Source organism: Notechis scutatus, chromosome 2 (genome assembly GCF_049901735.1).
Source record: "Notechis scutatus isolate UNSWTSFEM ecotype Mainland chromosome 2, rNotScu1.2, whole genome shotgun sequence".
NCBI lineage: Eukaryota > Metazoa > Chordata > Lepidosauria > Squamata > Elapidae > Notechis > Notechis scutatus.
Genome location: NC_142010.1, coordinates 164,781,536 through 164,798,519, shown reverse-complemented (window position 1 = coordinate 164,798,519; position 16,984 = coordinate 164,781,536).

Below are 16,984 nucleotides of genomic sequence, written 5' to 3'. Positions count from 1 at the left end.
AAGATAAATCCCATCCAAATCTATAAGTAATTGAGTGCTTTGGATGTGCAAATGTTTTCAGTTCTCTGTATAATTCTATAGTAGGGAAAGGGGGATGAAGAAGAGTGACATTAAAATGATTCAATTTTGGTACAATTTAATACTGTCTTACAATATCACAGAACCTACAGGTGACTCTGCCCTGGGCAGGGTTTGATCTAGGAGACCTCCAAGGGACCTTTCAGCTGTATTATTTTATGCTTCTATGAATTAGTAGTTGGCTGTATGACCAAAAGGTGCTCCTTAATGACTGGGGCTTGAACAGAAATATCAAATGGAACACCACAGGCCTTTCTTTGGCTCTGGAGCCATCTTCTTCCCCAATTTTGTAAATGAACTGAAGAAGGTGAAAAATTCTGCAGATGATGTAAAACTGCTGAGTCTGCAGATGCCATAAAATTAGATGATAGCTAATACATTAGATGAGAAAGAGGATATTTTAAAAAGATCTAGATAGGTTTAATTAACAGGTTTACATAAATGTAATGGAATTTAAGTTCTACATCTGGGCAGAAAAAATGCAAGGCAGAAGAATAGGATGGGAGACACCTGGTCTGGAAGTAGTAAATGTGAAAGGGATCCAGGTGCCCTTATTAAAGTTAGATATGAGCCAGCAGTTTGACGCAGTTGCTAAAAGGGCAAATTCTCTTTTGGGGTTAACAAGACCACAGAGTCCAGTTCATGGGAAAGAGTTGCTTCATTCTATTCTGCCTTGATCAAATCCAATCTGGAGTTCCAGTTTTAACTGTGATAAATGGGTGCAAGTTTGGAGATAGCCTAACAACATCTGTGGTGAACAGATGTGCAATAAAGCTCCATGAGGAATGGTGAAAGGATCTAGGTGTTTTATCCAACAGTCTCCAGATGTCGACTTGCTGTCACACAAAGGCTTATTCTCTGTTGCCCAGGAGGGCAAGATTAGAATCAGTGGATTAAAACTACAACAAAGAAGGTGCATGCTTATCATCAGGAAGAACTACTTGACCATACAACTTGTCAGCCAATTGAGCAGGCTGTTACCAGAGCCCTCAAATGAAGGCTCGAGAGAGATGCTACAGCACATCCTGCATCAAGCATGGGATTGGGCTAGATGACCTCAAACATCCAAGTTCCATGGACATGGGTTGGTGGGCGTGCTGTGGCTTGGTGGGCATGGCAGGGGAAGGATACTGCAAAATCCCCATTCCCACCCCACTCCTGGGGGAAGGTTACTTGAAAATCCCATTTCCTCCCCACCCCACTAACCTGCTTTCCAGCTCTGTTCTCCTGTGCAGGGCAACAAAAGAAGACCCAGCCGATCAGCTGGGACTTGGGAGGCAGAGAATTGATGGGGGCTGGGCCAGTCATAGGTGGCATTTGCCGGTTCTCTGAACTACTCAAAATTTCCGCTACTGGTTCTCCAGAACTGGTCAGAGCCTGATGGATACCATCTCTGGCCTCAATGTTTTAAATTTTGATTTTGGACAAAAAGTCTGTTTTGTTTAACTTTCGATAAGCTTTTTATTCACCAGAGGAAAAGTCTGTTTCCAAACTGTTATATCGAGACCATTACATCCCTTTTTTCTTTAGAAAGAAAAATAGAATTAAGACAATTAATTACTTTGAAATTTCTGAAATTGGGCATATTTCTTGGTAGATTACTTTAGAAAATTAATCTTCTCCTCTTTCCCCAAATTTTTAGGTGTTTCATTCAAATGGTTTACTGTGCTTGTATAACTTGTCTGTTGAAAAGTTACTATTATTGTTGGGTTTCCTATGCTAGCGAGTGGAATTCATAAATCAGTTCAATCTCTGTTAAACCAATGCATTTTCGGAAGGATCAATTACTACTGCAGGGTTGGGCTGTTCAGAGACCACGTATAGCTTCCAAACTTTTGTTGTTGTTGTTAAGCTCCAAGAGAATGCATTATGAACAATGGCAAACCACAAAGCTGTAGAGACAGAGTTGTAAATTGCCTGACTGGCTTAATGCACAGTCTCTTCAAAATAAAACAGTCACAAAGGTCTCAAAATAAGCCCATCTTTACTAATTTGTGTGACATCATTAATTAATTAATTAATCAGATGTATATAGCTGCCCATCTCACAAAAAGTGATTTTGGATGGCACTTTCAACAACAGTTGAAAAAAACCCAACAGATACAAAAATATAAAATGTAAAGATCTACATTAATAGATAAGTATTATAAAAACAAACCATAGGCAAAGAGAGGATAAGAATGGAGACTTCAGCAATGGAGCCACATAAGTATATATAGACCATAGAATACGGTTGGAAGGGAACTTGGAAGTTTTCTAGTCCAAACCACTGCTCAAGCAGGAGACCCTATAGTCAGGGGTGGGATTCAAATTTTTTAACAACCGGTTCTGTGGGCATGGCTTAGGTGGTGGGCGTGGCTTGGTGGTCATGTGACTGGATGGACATGATCATGTTATTGGCTGGGTGTGGCCAACTCAATATCACTCACATCGAGGCACACATCTTCTTTCCTGGCCTCTCATGATTGTGGGGATGCTGCAACAGTCGTAAGTGTGAAAAATGGTCATAAGTCACTTTTTTCAGTGCCATTGTAACTTTAAATGGTCACTCCACACAAGCAAAGTACCAGCAAAGGAGGGGGGAAAACTCCAGAGAAGTTCCTGAGACAGGAAATCTAGTCCTGCCAAGAATATAATAAGGGTTAACGGAGGGGCAGTTTCTGTAAGCAATACCAGAATGTTTCCTTCCTGCCTTCCTTACAGGAGTAGGCCAGTAATTACTTCTAACAAACTGCTTCTCCAAACTGCTTAGAATGTTAACAACCAGTTCTAGCAAATAGGTGCGAACTGGTAGAACCCCACCCCTGCTTATAGTGTTGTCTATCCCTTCCAGCTTCATGTTGTCTGCAAATTTGATGGTTCCCCTTCTATCCTCTCATCTAAATCATTTATAAAGATGTTGAAGAATATTGGGCCTAAGGCAGAATCCCGAGGACCTCACTGCATGCTTCCCTCCATGTAGATGTTCCATTGAGAACTATATGCTCAGGGTGGTTGGTTGGCCAGTTTCAAATTCAATTGGAGGTGGTACTGTCTATTCCACATTGTTCCATCTTACCAAGAAGTAGGCTGTGGTCTTACTTAGGTCTAAATAAACTATGTCCACAGCATTTCCCTTATCCACCAATTTAGTCACTTTTTTCAAAGGCAATAAGGTTTGTCTGGCATAACTTCTTTTTGACAAACTCATGTTGGCTTCTAATAATTTCACTGTTCATTTCTAGGTGCTCAAAAATACACTGCTTGATTATCTTTTCCAGGGATCAATGTCTGGCTGAATGGTCTTTAGTTTCCTGGATCCATTTTTTCTCTTTTTTGTACTGAGTTCCCTGGGAGCCCCAGACCAGATAACATAATCAGGTCTTGGGAGACTTTTAGAATGTCAAAGAGATGGAGCTAATCTAATGGGGGTAAGAGTGGTCAATAGAGCAAGTGTCATGGCAGAGAGGCACATCTCCTGGGACCTACCAAATGCAGCTCTCTGTGTTAAATCTAATGGGGTAAGCTGATGTAACCGGGGATAGGTGGTCTCTCAGATAGTTCACCTTTAGATCTTAAAACTAACATCTTGAATTGGATCTGAAGAAAAACTGTCAGCCAATGGACCTAATGAAGCAGAGCTGTAACATGAAACATGCACCATTTGAGGAATACACATAATTGCCTATATTGCTGCATTTTCTACCAGCTGAAGCTTCTAGATATTCTTCAAGGGCAGTCCCATGTAGACCACATTGTGCAACTGATTGTAAGCAGGGCCTGATTGTAAGCAGGGCCTGCTGATCCAGAAACAGGTGCAACTAGCACACAAGACAAAGCTGTGCAAAGCCCCTCCTAGCCATGACTGCCACCTGCTGATCAAGCAGGAGTCATGAATCTAGGAGGACACACTGGGTCTCTCTAGGGCAGCACCACCCCATCCAGCACGAAAAATGGCAAAATTCTGGAACAAGTAGGCCCCAAAATCCAGAGCCACTCATTCTTGCCTGGGTTCATCTGAAGCCTGGTATTCTCCATCCAGACCCTCACAGCCTACAGGCACTGAGATAAGATATTCATGCCCTTGCTTAATTCACTGGGGTGTGTGTGTGTGTTCAAATGGATTTCATCAGCATACCAATGATACCTCAACCCATGGAAATTGGATGGACTTATCCAGTCTCATATGGATATTAAAGAGGAAATGATACAATACCAAAACCTTGGCATCCCACATAGTAGGGACTGAAGGTGGGACCTCTCCTCCCCAATCACCACTGACTGGAATTGATTGACTGAAGAAAGGAAGCGAACAAGCACAATACCGGCCCACCCATTGCCTATTTTAATTCCTGCCTGATCATTGCAACCTTCTGCCACTGAATTTGATAAACAACTACCATCAAATATCATCTCATCTCTGCAAAAAGGTATATATTATGTAGATTATACAGAATGCACAAGTCACATGTTTTAGTTTAGGTTCTTTGCCATGATGGATGCTAATGAATATAATGAGCAGCTAAGTAACCATCTTCTCTTTCCTAATCAGCTTACGAGGATTTCCTGTATGATGCTTTCCTCAGTAGGATTCAGGTAAAGTGTATCCAGATGTCTTAAACAGGAATAGGGTGGTTTTTGTTTTGCTTTATTTTGTTTACCAAAACTCCAGGGAGCTGCATAATTTGCAACATATACAGGCAGGTCAAATACAAGATCAGAGATTTGGTTATATTTATAGGTGCCCTGATTGTTTTCATATACAAATTAGGTAATGTCCATTATCACAGTCTGGAATGTTTAAGGTACCTGGCAGTATTTACAATTATGAAGGCTATTTAATGGGCAAGTTGCTACTGGTGATATCTTAGGAATAATAGTTGAGTTTCCTACTGTCTTAGCCACAATTTCCTCTTTCTGTACCCGAACAAGAACAATCTTTAGTTGGACAGTAAATCAGTTTCAATATGAAAAGTGCTCAGTTTGTTTCTGCTGCTTATTCTGAACATTTCTCAAAATAGGTTGAGAAAATGTAACCTTGAATATAAATAATGACCTAAGAACAATATTAGTGGTGTTGGATTTGCTGTTGCAGAAACTGTGTTACAATATACCAATTTGGAAATTTGGAAATTTGGAAACTGTTGATTTCACTATGTTGTATTCTCCAATAATTGCTTGAAAAGCATCGTTAAAATTCTGAACAAACCTTTCAATCAATGTATTTGTAGTTGGTGACAAGAGTGCTGGCATTCCATTCTTTTTCAGGAATTTCTAAAACTGTTGTTCCTGTTTCCACATGGAGTTCTGTCAATACATCTATGATATGTGTGTGACTGTTATTGAAGTTGCTCACCTGAGGACACCGAATATCCATGTGTAGGCATCTGAGCAAGTTGTGCTCCTAAGTGGTCCTGAAGAGTCTATTTGAATTTTTATCTATTTATTTAATTAGTTTCAGTAGACACCTACCTCAGCAAACAACTCTGCGTGGCTCACAATTCAAAAGCATATATCACAATTAAAATCCTAAAAACAGTTTAAAACAATGAAAACAATAAAAAAATTAAAATACTAAAAAAAACATTATTTGCCCTTGTATGGCAGGGTATTCCCATGACTGAACTGGATGACTTTTGAACATGTCTGAAATCTGAGCAATTCATTGCAGGTTGTTCAATTTGTTACTGTATTCCCAGCCAAAAGAAAAACTACAAGCTAGCACCTTCAATTACTCCATGATGTTCAACATGATGTTCAACTCTTTGATTCTCAACATCTCAACACAGGCGCTACAATGACCCTCTCAATCCTCATGTGAAGTGACCACTGTCAAACATGAGTTAATCATGGCACTGATAAAACCCTATAAGCCAATGTTTTTGTTTTGCATTCCAGTTTACTGTGGCTTCCTGTGCAGTCTTGATCTATGTGAGAAAAAAATATATCACAGGTTATGTTTTATTACATTGAAAATTCTGCAGGGGTACTAGCTCTGCTTATGTGAACATTACCAAGAAGGCCAGAAAATCTTTATGTGAACCATCTTCTAGAAGATTCAAAACTCTTTATCACTTCTGCTGTATCTAAATTCTGCATCGCCACACTCAAAATAAGGCGTAACTGATGACAGGAATATCCACTTTTGTTTTATTCATTGCTTCAGTTTTATTACGTGTTAGCTATCTTGTTTTAGGTGACAACACATTTTTACCTTCTAGATTGTATTATTATTTTAGATTGTATTGTTATTTTTGCACAGGTAATTAATCTACCATTATAATAGCGTGTGTTACATTTTAAAATTCCTGTTATGCTAGCATTTTATCTCACCCATTTGATTTTACTTTAGTCTTGTATTTTTTCAATTTTTGCTGGTCACTGACTGATTAAAGACTATTTCATTATATATCAAAAGAATATCCATCCAATGTGGACATTTTGGACTGTCTTATTTACCATTATTGAGTTAACAATTTATCCCTATTTGCACAATTGTCTGGATTACTGAATTCTATTTTATATAGATTCCTCCAAGAAGCAATGCCTGATGCTACGTTGGAGCCCTTGTTGTAAATTAAAACTCTTTTTTCTGGACCAAAACTTGACAGTAATGACTGATAAGCAGTAAAGAGGATGACCCACCCTTTCCAAACAATTACTGGGAGAAACATTTAATTCTTCACTAAATTCTGCATTTCCCTTTTTTTTTTTTTGTGCCTAATTCTTCTCTGCAACTAAATGTGTGATGTAAAAGCTATTGAGTATTCACTGCCACTTTTCATAATATGAGCATAACTGCACTGATCCTATTTTGTGAAGCATCATAAACCAATTTCACCAGCAAGTGCAGGTTGTGATAGATGAACACTGCATCCAATGTCACCATTTTCTTTGCTTCTGTGAAAGCTTTTTCAAATGGTTTTGTCCACTGCTGTACATGTGTATAATTGTCTGCATACCTGCATGGATATTAGACCTTAATGGAAGTTGTAAAGTAAAACTGTTATTTTCATAATTGGAGCTTTATATTCTTCCTACTAGATCCATGAAGGGGTGGGTGATACACCTCTCAGTGTTCCCTTGCTAACTAAAGAATTGGCAACTGGTTTGTTTATAATGAAATGGATCAGTTGAAGGAATCCTGCTGGAAGATCCCCTTGGAAATTGCTTCTGAAACTCAGGTCCAGCCCCTGCATTAAAGCAAGAGCTATATATAAATAAGTAAATAAGTAAATTACAAGTAAATAAGTCTTCTAGGGCTAATGCTGAAGGTTATTATGTACAGTAAGTAGGTAGATATCCACTAGCTAGATATCCACTAGAAACAGAGATCCAAAAACAGCTGGATTGTGTGTGTGTGGGGGAGGGATTCAGCTATACAATAAATCAGGGGGTCAAACTCAATGTCACTGTGGGCCGCATCAAGGTTGTGTTTGACCTCGGGGGCCAGGAAGGGGCATAGCCAGGGTGGGCATGGCCAGCTTGACATCACTCATCGAATATCCATTTTCAGCCATGACGGCCTCCTGCAGGCCTCTGCCATTGAAAACAGAGCTCAAAGAGGCCATGCATGGCCCTCCGGGGCTTCATTTTTGGCCACGCACAGCCACACACGGCCCTCTCTAGCTCTTTTTTCACTGGTAGAGGCATCATGGGCTGGTCCTTTGCCATTTCCAGAGTGGACATGTGGTCCAGATCTAAGCACCCCAGGGGCCAGATCTGTGTTTAAATTCAAGTCATTATTGCAACTAAACCCATTTCTAAAGTAGCTCTCTCATTGGAAGGCACCTGGACATTGCAATTTATTTATTTATTTTATTTTATTTGTCAATCACTTACAAGATAATAGAGATAAGAATAAACATAATTATAAATACAGGAAATAGATACAAATAATTGAGGACAATAGGACAGGGATGGTAGGCACGACTGTGCGCTTATGCACAATAAATAAATAAATTATTCCTGTAATTTATAATTTATATCATATCATATATCATATCATATCATATTATATTACTTCCCATGTTCTTATTCCTTTAGGGATAAATATTTGCATCCCATAAAATATTTGAGATGTAATATTTGCTTCATAAACCTTTAATGCTGCTGGAAATTTTTTTAAAAAAGCTACTTGTGCTACACAATTTAAGAATTATTGTTCCCAACCAAATAGTTCGTGTGTGCCTACCAACATAATATTTCTTAAAAGACTACACCATTGTTCTAATAAAGTTACATTCCCATCAATTGGCTTTACCTTTTCTTCTTTTGCAAAGACTAGGATCTTTTTTAAAAAATAATTAATGGCCAGCTGCTCTGCTATGTACTTAGTGTTTTTTTTATTTTGATGAGAGAGAATAATAAACAAACATCCTCATCTGCACATAATGTAGTAAGTCTTATAAAGGTGTGCAAATCTAGGGGATAGAAAAACATTTAATAACTTAACTTATATAGAAATTCGACAAGGCAAAATATATTCTTGTCTTATATCTTCGAGTCCCTGATGATCCACATTCGCATGTAGATATTTTCATATAATGAGTTAATAATCAGAACAAAAATGGCAGTTTCTTTCTAACCCTTTCTTCTAAAAATTCAGTCAAATGCAGAGCTGAAATCCACAAAGTTGCATATAAGACAGAATTTATCTGTTTATTGGCCAAATGGTTGAAATCAAGCCTGGATTTATTGTCCTTTGTTTTGCATTAAATCCCACCTACATGAACCATCTTACTACGCAACTAATCTAGAAATTTGCAATATAAATATCTAATGCACAATTTATTTATGACATGTAACAAGCTGATCCATAACCAGCAGGGCTAGTTGTATCTCATTTTATAAAATGGATAAAGATCACAAGCCCTCGGCCTTTGGGCATATTCTCTATATACTCTAAGAAGTGTTGCAAGTATGAGAATCCACCATTCAAATGTTCTGCGGTCATAAATCCAGGAGCTTTCCCAGACTTCAGCTGTGAAATAAACTGACAGAAGTCAAAAGATGTAACATGAGGCCATTCCAGTAATAGATAGATTCAATTAAGATTCATTTCTGGAATCTATTGTGAAGATAGAACTAAAATATTCATGCCAGACATCAGCTGAGATCCCATGGTCGGTACAGAGTCCATTATCCAATGTATCCCCACTAATCAATGCCAAAAATGGCAGAACTTTTTAGCTTAGCAGCTGAAATATTGGTTGCCAGTTGCCTCCAAGGCATTCATCTTTTGCTATCTGATTAAAGCTTTGTATTGTGATTTCTGCAAATGCAGTGTTTGTGGATGACTAGGCCAATTTTTTTCCTACAAATTCCTTGGCAGGGAATCATGTTGAGTTCGAATTCATCTTTGACATTGCTCAAAAACTATTACTAATTTCAGTTAATATATAGTGAGATACTTTATGTTATCATTCTGGTATCACGACTTAAGACCAGACACATTGAGGAGTAATGTGCAGATCCTCAGTGGGGCAAAGTACAAAAAGTACAAAGTACTCTAATATATAGTAGCTGCTGACTTTCAATTTCTAATCTATTTCTAATCAACATCCTAGTGCAAGTTGCTCCAAATGAGAATTTCCAACTATTGGTGCTGCTGTTCTTGTTGGTTTTGCCAATTTTTTGTTAAGTATAAACTAATTTAATGGAATTTGATGCATTGACAGCTATTCATAATTTTTTATAAAAGAAAGATGGGATATATACAGTATATAACAGCCAGGACATCTTGTGGATATCACTGTAGGGGGTTTAAGAGGGTCCTAATCTTCTCCATCTCATCTAGTTCTGGAAGATATTGTTTGGTCTTTGGAATACTTTCAGTACTGTGTATAATCTATTTCATGTTAGTAAACTGTCATTTTTGCAGTAACTTTTCATACTTGCTTTAATTTCAGCTATTGAGATAGTTAGATCCCATCCTTCACCAATGTGGAGTGCTCTCCAAGTAACAGAGACTGCCAGAGTTCCCAGTCACCATGCCCATTACCAAGAATTCTGAGAACTGAAATCCACTTCTGGAATTTCAGTCCGCTTAACAGGGGTGTCAAACTGGTGTCCCACGGGTTGGATGCATCACGTGCAAGCCACACCCACCCTAGCTCTGCAAAGGCAAAAAATGTCATGATACATCATGTGGCATCACATGGCATGATTGAGTTTGACACCCATGACTTTGCTGGAGTTGCAGAGGTCCGAATTTGACAGAAATATAGAAGTATGCCATTATCTACAGTGTCATAATACAAGTAATATAAAACAGTTGTAATCCAAGGGGGATAATAAATAGCTATGGTTTTTAAATTAATATTCTGCATAAATATAATGTTCAGGGCAACCTTCAAATCACAGAAATCGTGCCCAACCCCATCAAGCATAGCTACCAGGCCAAATGTTTCTGGATTGCTGAAATGTTTATTAATGAACTTGTAGGATTTAATCTGATTTTTGTTTCACCCTATCCAGATTCCAAATACTAGTTCAGGAATTTTTCCTCTTTATTTAGGGTGGCAATGTGTAACTGAATGTCAACAATATACTGATGGCACCAGATTTTAAACCAACTGACTTCTCTCAATAACTTCTCATTCTACATTTATAGAAAATGTGTGAAACGACAATAGGTGAGTTTCATAGGTGAGCAAATTTCAAATCTTTATTGTCAATGCACAACATGTATACAATGAGATTGGCTGAGCCACCCTTAGTACACTCCCTCAACACAATACATCTCAATAACTCACAGTGAAAGAAAGAAAATCCCTAACCCAGTAAATCATACTAACAAACACACAATCCTCTATACATATATGAGCATAACATTACATTATGTACAGATACAGATAATCAGAGTTGGAAGGGACCTTATAGGTCCCTTCCAGCATGTGCTGGAAGTGGCATGCAGAGCCATCTCTCTGGGCATGCCAGCTATTGCCTGTTGTTCTTCCAGGTTCCAGTGTGCACATGCGCGCCAGCCAGCTGGTCTTTGCAAGTACATGCACATTATAAACTACGGGGAGGGGGGAGGGGGGGGGGGGGGGGGGGGGGGGGGTGGGAGGGGGGGGGGGGGGGGGGGGGGGGGGGGGGGGGGGGGGGGGGGGGGGGGGGGGGGGCCAATGGCCAGCACGGGAGACCAATGGCCATGTGCGCACCAGGAAGCTGACCTTCTGGCTTTTGGCACTCCTGTGTGCACCAGGGAGCTGCTCTTCTGGTTTCCATGTGCGCATGCATGAGTGCGCTCCCGTTTCAGCACTTGGTGCTGAAAAGGTTCGCCATCAGTGCCCTACACCATTTCTGACAAATGGCAGTCCAATCTCTTCTTGAAAGTCTCAAATGATGAAGCTCCCACAACTTCCGAGGGCAAGCTGTTCCATTGGTTGATTTTTCTCACTGTCAGAAAGTTTCTCCTTATTTCCAGGTTAAATCTCTCCTTGTTCAGTTTCCATCCATTCTTCCTTGTCTGGTCTTCAGGTGCTTTAGAACAGGGGTCGCCAACCTTTTGGATCTCAGGGACCACCAAACTCATAATTTTAGATCCCAGGGACCACTAATCAGTTCTGTGGGTGTGGCCTAATTTGTGGGTGTGGCTTGGTGGTCATGTGACTGGCTGGCATGGCTTGCATGTAAATATTATAAATATTTATATAAATATTGAATTTTTTTACAAAAAAGAGCAACTTTTACCCAAAATCAGGCAAAGCAGATAGATTGAGTTGCTCACAGAATAACAAATTCATTCACAGATCTATCTGCCATTGGCTAGCTCAGTATGTCACATAAAATTTGCTTGCAAGCAAACTCATAAAATTTGCTAGCAAGCAAACTTACAAAATTAATTCACAATACACCATGCATGTAAATATTGAATTTTTTATTTAAAAAAAGAGCAACTTTTACCCAAAATCAGGCAAAGCAGGCAGGCAGATTGAGTTGCTCACAGAATCACAGATTCATTCAGAGATCTATCTATCTGCCATTGGCTAGCTCAGTCTGTCACATAAAATTTGCTAGCAAGCAAACTCACAAAATTAACTCACAACACACCATGCATGTAAATATTGAATTTTTTATAAAAAAGGGCAACTTTTACCCAAAATCAGGCAAATCAGGCAGATTGAGTTGCTCACAGAATCATTCAGTTATCTATCTGCCATTGGCTAGCTCAGTCTCTCAAATTTGCTTGCCGTGAGTCTGCACTGAATTTGCTTGCAAGCAAACCTTCTAAGGGAGGTTCGGCTGTGCTGAGCCAAAGATCTAAAGACTAGCTAGAAAGCAAGAAATCCAACCACTTTCTGCTTCCTACCTAATCTAAATCTCCTAGTACAGCAGAACAGATGATGGTTGGAAAAAGGAAAAATAGCAATTTAGCAGCCAAGTTTACCGGGTAAGGAGTGAGTGGGCGGGGAGAGTTCCCGCGGGCCATGTGGGTGGCGCAGCCTTGTGTTTCTGCGCAGCCTGGATTAATTGCTTTGTGGGGGTGCTCTGGGGGCGAGATTTCTCTGCGCCCCACCAAAATTTTCTCATAGCCCACCAGTGGGCCGCGGCCCACCGGTTGGCAACTGCTGCTTTAGAAAATAGCTTTACCCCTTCCTCTCTGTGGCAGCCCCTCAAATATTAGAAGGCTGCTATCATGTCTCCCCTGGTTCTTCTCTTCACTAGACAAGCCATGCCCAGTTCCTGTAACCGTTCTTCATATGTTTTAATGTCCAGTCCCCTAATCGTCCTGGTTGCTGTTCTCTGCACTTTTTCTAGAGCCTCAACATCCTTTTTATATTGTGGTGACCAAAACTGGATGCAGTACTCTAGGTATGGTCTTACTAAGGCTTTATAGGGTGGCATTAGTACCTCGCTTGATCTTGATTGTATCCCTGTGTTAATGCAACTTAGGATTGCATTAGCTTTTTTGGTGGCTGCTGCACACAGCTGGCTCATATTTAACTGGTTGTTCACTAAGACTCCAAGATGCCTCTCACAGTTACTGCTATTAAGCCTGGTTTCACCCAGCCTATATGTGTACTTATTATATTGCACCAGTGTGAACATGTTGCACGTTGCACTGGCCCTGCAAGTCTATCATACTACATGGTTATAATATTATGTTGCATTCAGGAGTCTGACAGCCCACGGATAAAAGCTGTTCTTCAGCCTGTTCATATGACTGGCTATGCTTCTATATCTCCTACTTGATGATGTACATACAATTTTTAAAATCTCTAAAATGTAGACTTGACGAACATTCATCCACAACATAACACAGTTGCTTGAGTTTGAACATTAACTGCACACAGAGTGTTTTCATACCACAAATCCCTATCCAGAAGAATGGATGGAGCTTCAAAATAGAATTCATTTCTGGATTATTATCTCAGTAAACTAATGCACGGCTTTAGGTCTGTCAGCTCAGCTCACATTGTCCCATAGGGGCTGTTTTTGCAATAGGAACTGATGTAGTAAATGTTCACCAGATATATTTCCTGTATGGCAATAGATTGCTGAACTCCTCAGGAGAAAACATTTCTTCCATAGTCATGTAAGTCATGGGCAATATGAGTAAATAAAGAAGCAAAAAACTCAGAACATCATTAAAAATTCAATAGTCCAGTTTCCAAAAATGCACTGAAAGTGTTGTTCTTACACTGCAAATTTTATCTTTAGAAGTACAAGAATATTACATTTCTTCCTGCTGTTCCTGTTTAAGAAATAAATCCAAGAAGCCAAACCCATAGTTCCGTGTCAGAAAATATGTCAGGATTAGTAAGTACCATTTAATTCTGTCATTAATTAAGTTATAGTGTATTTAAAATCTTAAAAGGCTGTGTCAAAAAGAATCCATGACATAGACTAAAATATTTTATCAAGAACAATTGTGATATTGAGAAAAATATTTAGACTTGTTTAGGCTGTTAGAATATTAGAAAAAATAAGAAGTATTCTGTCCTGAAAATAATTCTGCACACCAACTTGCGTAGCGAAGAGTAAATGAACTCTTTCTGAAAAATGCTTTGAAAGTATTGTTAGCATTGATGCTATATGTGCTGGTTTGACATTAATTCAAGCTCTATTTGTCCCCTCCAATCTGTGAATGGAGGGAATGTCAGTTCAGATTTGCTGAGAATATAGTAACGGAGAAAGAAGTTGCCAAAAATGAATGGATGAATGGGTTAGATATACAAATTGTAATGAAAGCAAGTGACTAAAATGGAAAAAGTGAGTGAGAAGCTGCTGCCTTCAAGGACTTGAGATGGGATGGTAACCCTGCTACCTTTCTTGCTGTCATTACAGCAATAGAAGAAACTATGAAAAGGAAATGGTTGAAACTATCGGAGGACAAAGAGGACAAGCTGCTTTTGTTCTTTATGGAGAGCCTTTCTTGTATCTCTTTATGTGCACATGGTGAGTGGCTATCTGTGAAAGCTTTCTCTATTGAAAAGCCTCTTCCTCCAGATGAGGATTCTGGAAAACTAGGATCTCACTCAATGGAAATTCCATTGATAGAGAAGGACTCCAAGCCTGACATTCATCCTCTACAAATGCAGAGGAACTGAGCTAGAAGTTCTAACCATATTTACTTGAGGAATAAGAACTGCCATTTCAAATCACAATCATGCCCCAAATGTGCAAAATCACAATGTAAATTCCATCTTTCCGTGCTTTTGTGTTGCAACATCACAAGGGCATCTTAAAGAATGGAGTTTGTTTTAGAGCATTGTGACTTAGTGTGGGATACTTACTGTACAGCAACTGAATTTAATGAGAGTTATCGAAGTAAAAACTATTCATGAGTCATCTTGTTTACCTGGTTGTAATCAGGGAGAAGACAACTCAATATTCCAAGGATCCTACTTAAGTTTTCATCTTAATTTATAAGGAGTAAGCCAGACTAAATAAATCCTGCTTACAAATAACCTGGGGATAAGAGACATTTAATTCATAGAATTTACTATAGATTAAGCATACATAGTTAATGCTTCCTGGACCCAACTTTCCATAGTCTGAGGAAGAACTGGAGAAATCTGTAAGATATGTTTATGTATGTGCATACAGACAGGGAATCAATTAATTTTACAAAGGGTGTACATTATTCCACAGGCAATTAATTTGAATCAATAGCCATTTATTTATTGAGCTGCATTTTTTTTCCTGGTTGTGACCTTGATCTGGTTATGTAGCTTCTGCCTACTTATACAAGAAAGCACGCAGATACCTCCCCCCCACAAACAATGTAGATCAGTCACCTGCATGGACATAGTTGGTTTCAGTGGGAATTTGGAACCCTAAAAGATCCCCTTCAGCACGTTAACTTTTCCTTGGTGTATAGAACTTTCTCCTTCAAATCTTCAAGAGGAGGAACATTGTCTGATATTCAAATGGGGGGGGAGAGATAGGTTAGCTAGGTGGTTGAGTTTGCCTTTTGTCAAGTACAAGGATAAATGCCAACTTGGCCTATCTGCAGCAATAATCGGCTATGTTTAAATAGAGATATACTTTATTACCTATATATAAATATATGTTTAGGTTTCCATTATATACCAGATTTGGCTGCCTACGTTAAATATACCATTGTTTAAAAATCTTTTGGTTCTTTCGAAGTATTTCATAACCTTCACTTTATAAGATGATTGTAAAAGCATATGAAATAATTGGTCTATAAAGTCTCTTAATATCCATGCAGAAGTAAAAGTTTATGACATGGCAAACATGCAAACAGGATCTACATGACCAGTTTTAATAAATAACTTGCATGCTGCGAAGAGGTGTCTATTGTAATGGGTCCCATGCTGTGGGGATACAGAATAAAAGGCTTTTACTTGGAAGGGATAATGCAGCATGTTATTGTTGAAGATTTCTGTCCTTTTGCATCTATGCCCACTACTTAGGATTGACTGGTGAGTTTAGTTGATTTGACTAGAGAGCTGACAGTTTCCTTAAATGTGCTTGTATCCAAAATGTGTGTGCCCGCACATGGATGCAAAATGTAGCTTACTATTATTTGTTTATTCATTCATTTTACTTTTTTATATCATCACACATCAAAGCGGTTTACAGTTAAAAAAACCACAAACCCGACTCTATAATAAAATGCAACATAATAAAACATTGCCTTCAACTGGTGTCTAAAATATATAACAAAAGAATTAAATTTCAACCAGGAAAACATTCCAAAGTGCAGGCACCAAAAGAAAATCAACCCCCTTGTCTCTTGCAGCATACATATCATGGTTTTGTTTGATTTAACTTAGTTAACCAAGACATAGTTTTGCCATTGAGCCTGGAGACCCCCGTGTGATGCTTCAAGTAGCTTGTTTGATTATGGTTATCAGAAGAGTGGGGTTCATTGGGTTTTGTACTGGGGTTTTACATCTGTAAGTTGCTTGGAGTCACAGTGAGTGAGTTGGGTGGTCATATATATTTTCTTAATAAATAATATAAACTAGGCCAGCAATGGCCAAGGGAGTTCTTGTCAGATGTCCTGGTCTTAATATTTTTAGGGTTATAAATCTTAAAACCAGAACCTTTGTGCTGGATTGATAGCTATGTAGTAACCACTCAATGGATGAATTCATACAAAACCAAGTTAGATAAATTATCTACAACTCAGTATGTTGTGTGAGCCAGGCCATATACTCTTCCTCAGGTGTCTGCTAGATTTCAGCATTCCATCATCTTGGAATCAAAGGAGAAATAAAAGTTTATAGGAGCAAGTAGAATCTTCTGTGCCTTGGCAGAAAAATACTTCAGTTCACACATTGTGCTAAATAGTTTTCTTTTAAAACTGTTCCTCTAGCTTTTCAAATCTAATCCTGTTTCCCTGGGTTTCCATGACTTGTTAAGTGATTAAAAATCCCCCCCCCCAGCTATTCCTCTTCCACAAACACACCTGCATTTAAATGGAGAACACCTGTTGAAGAAACTC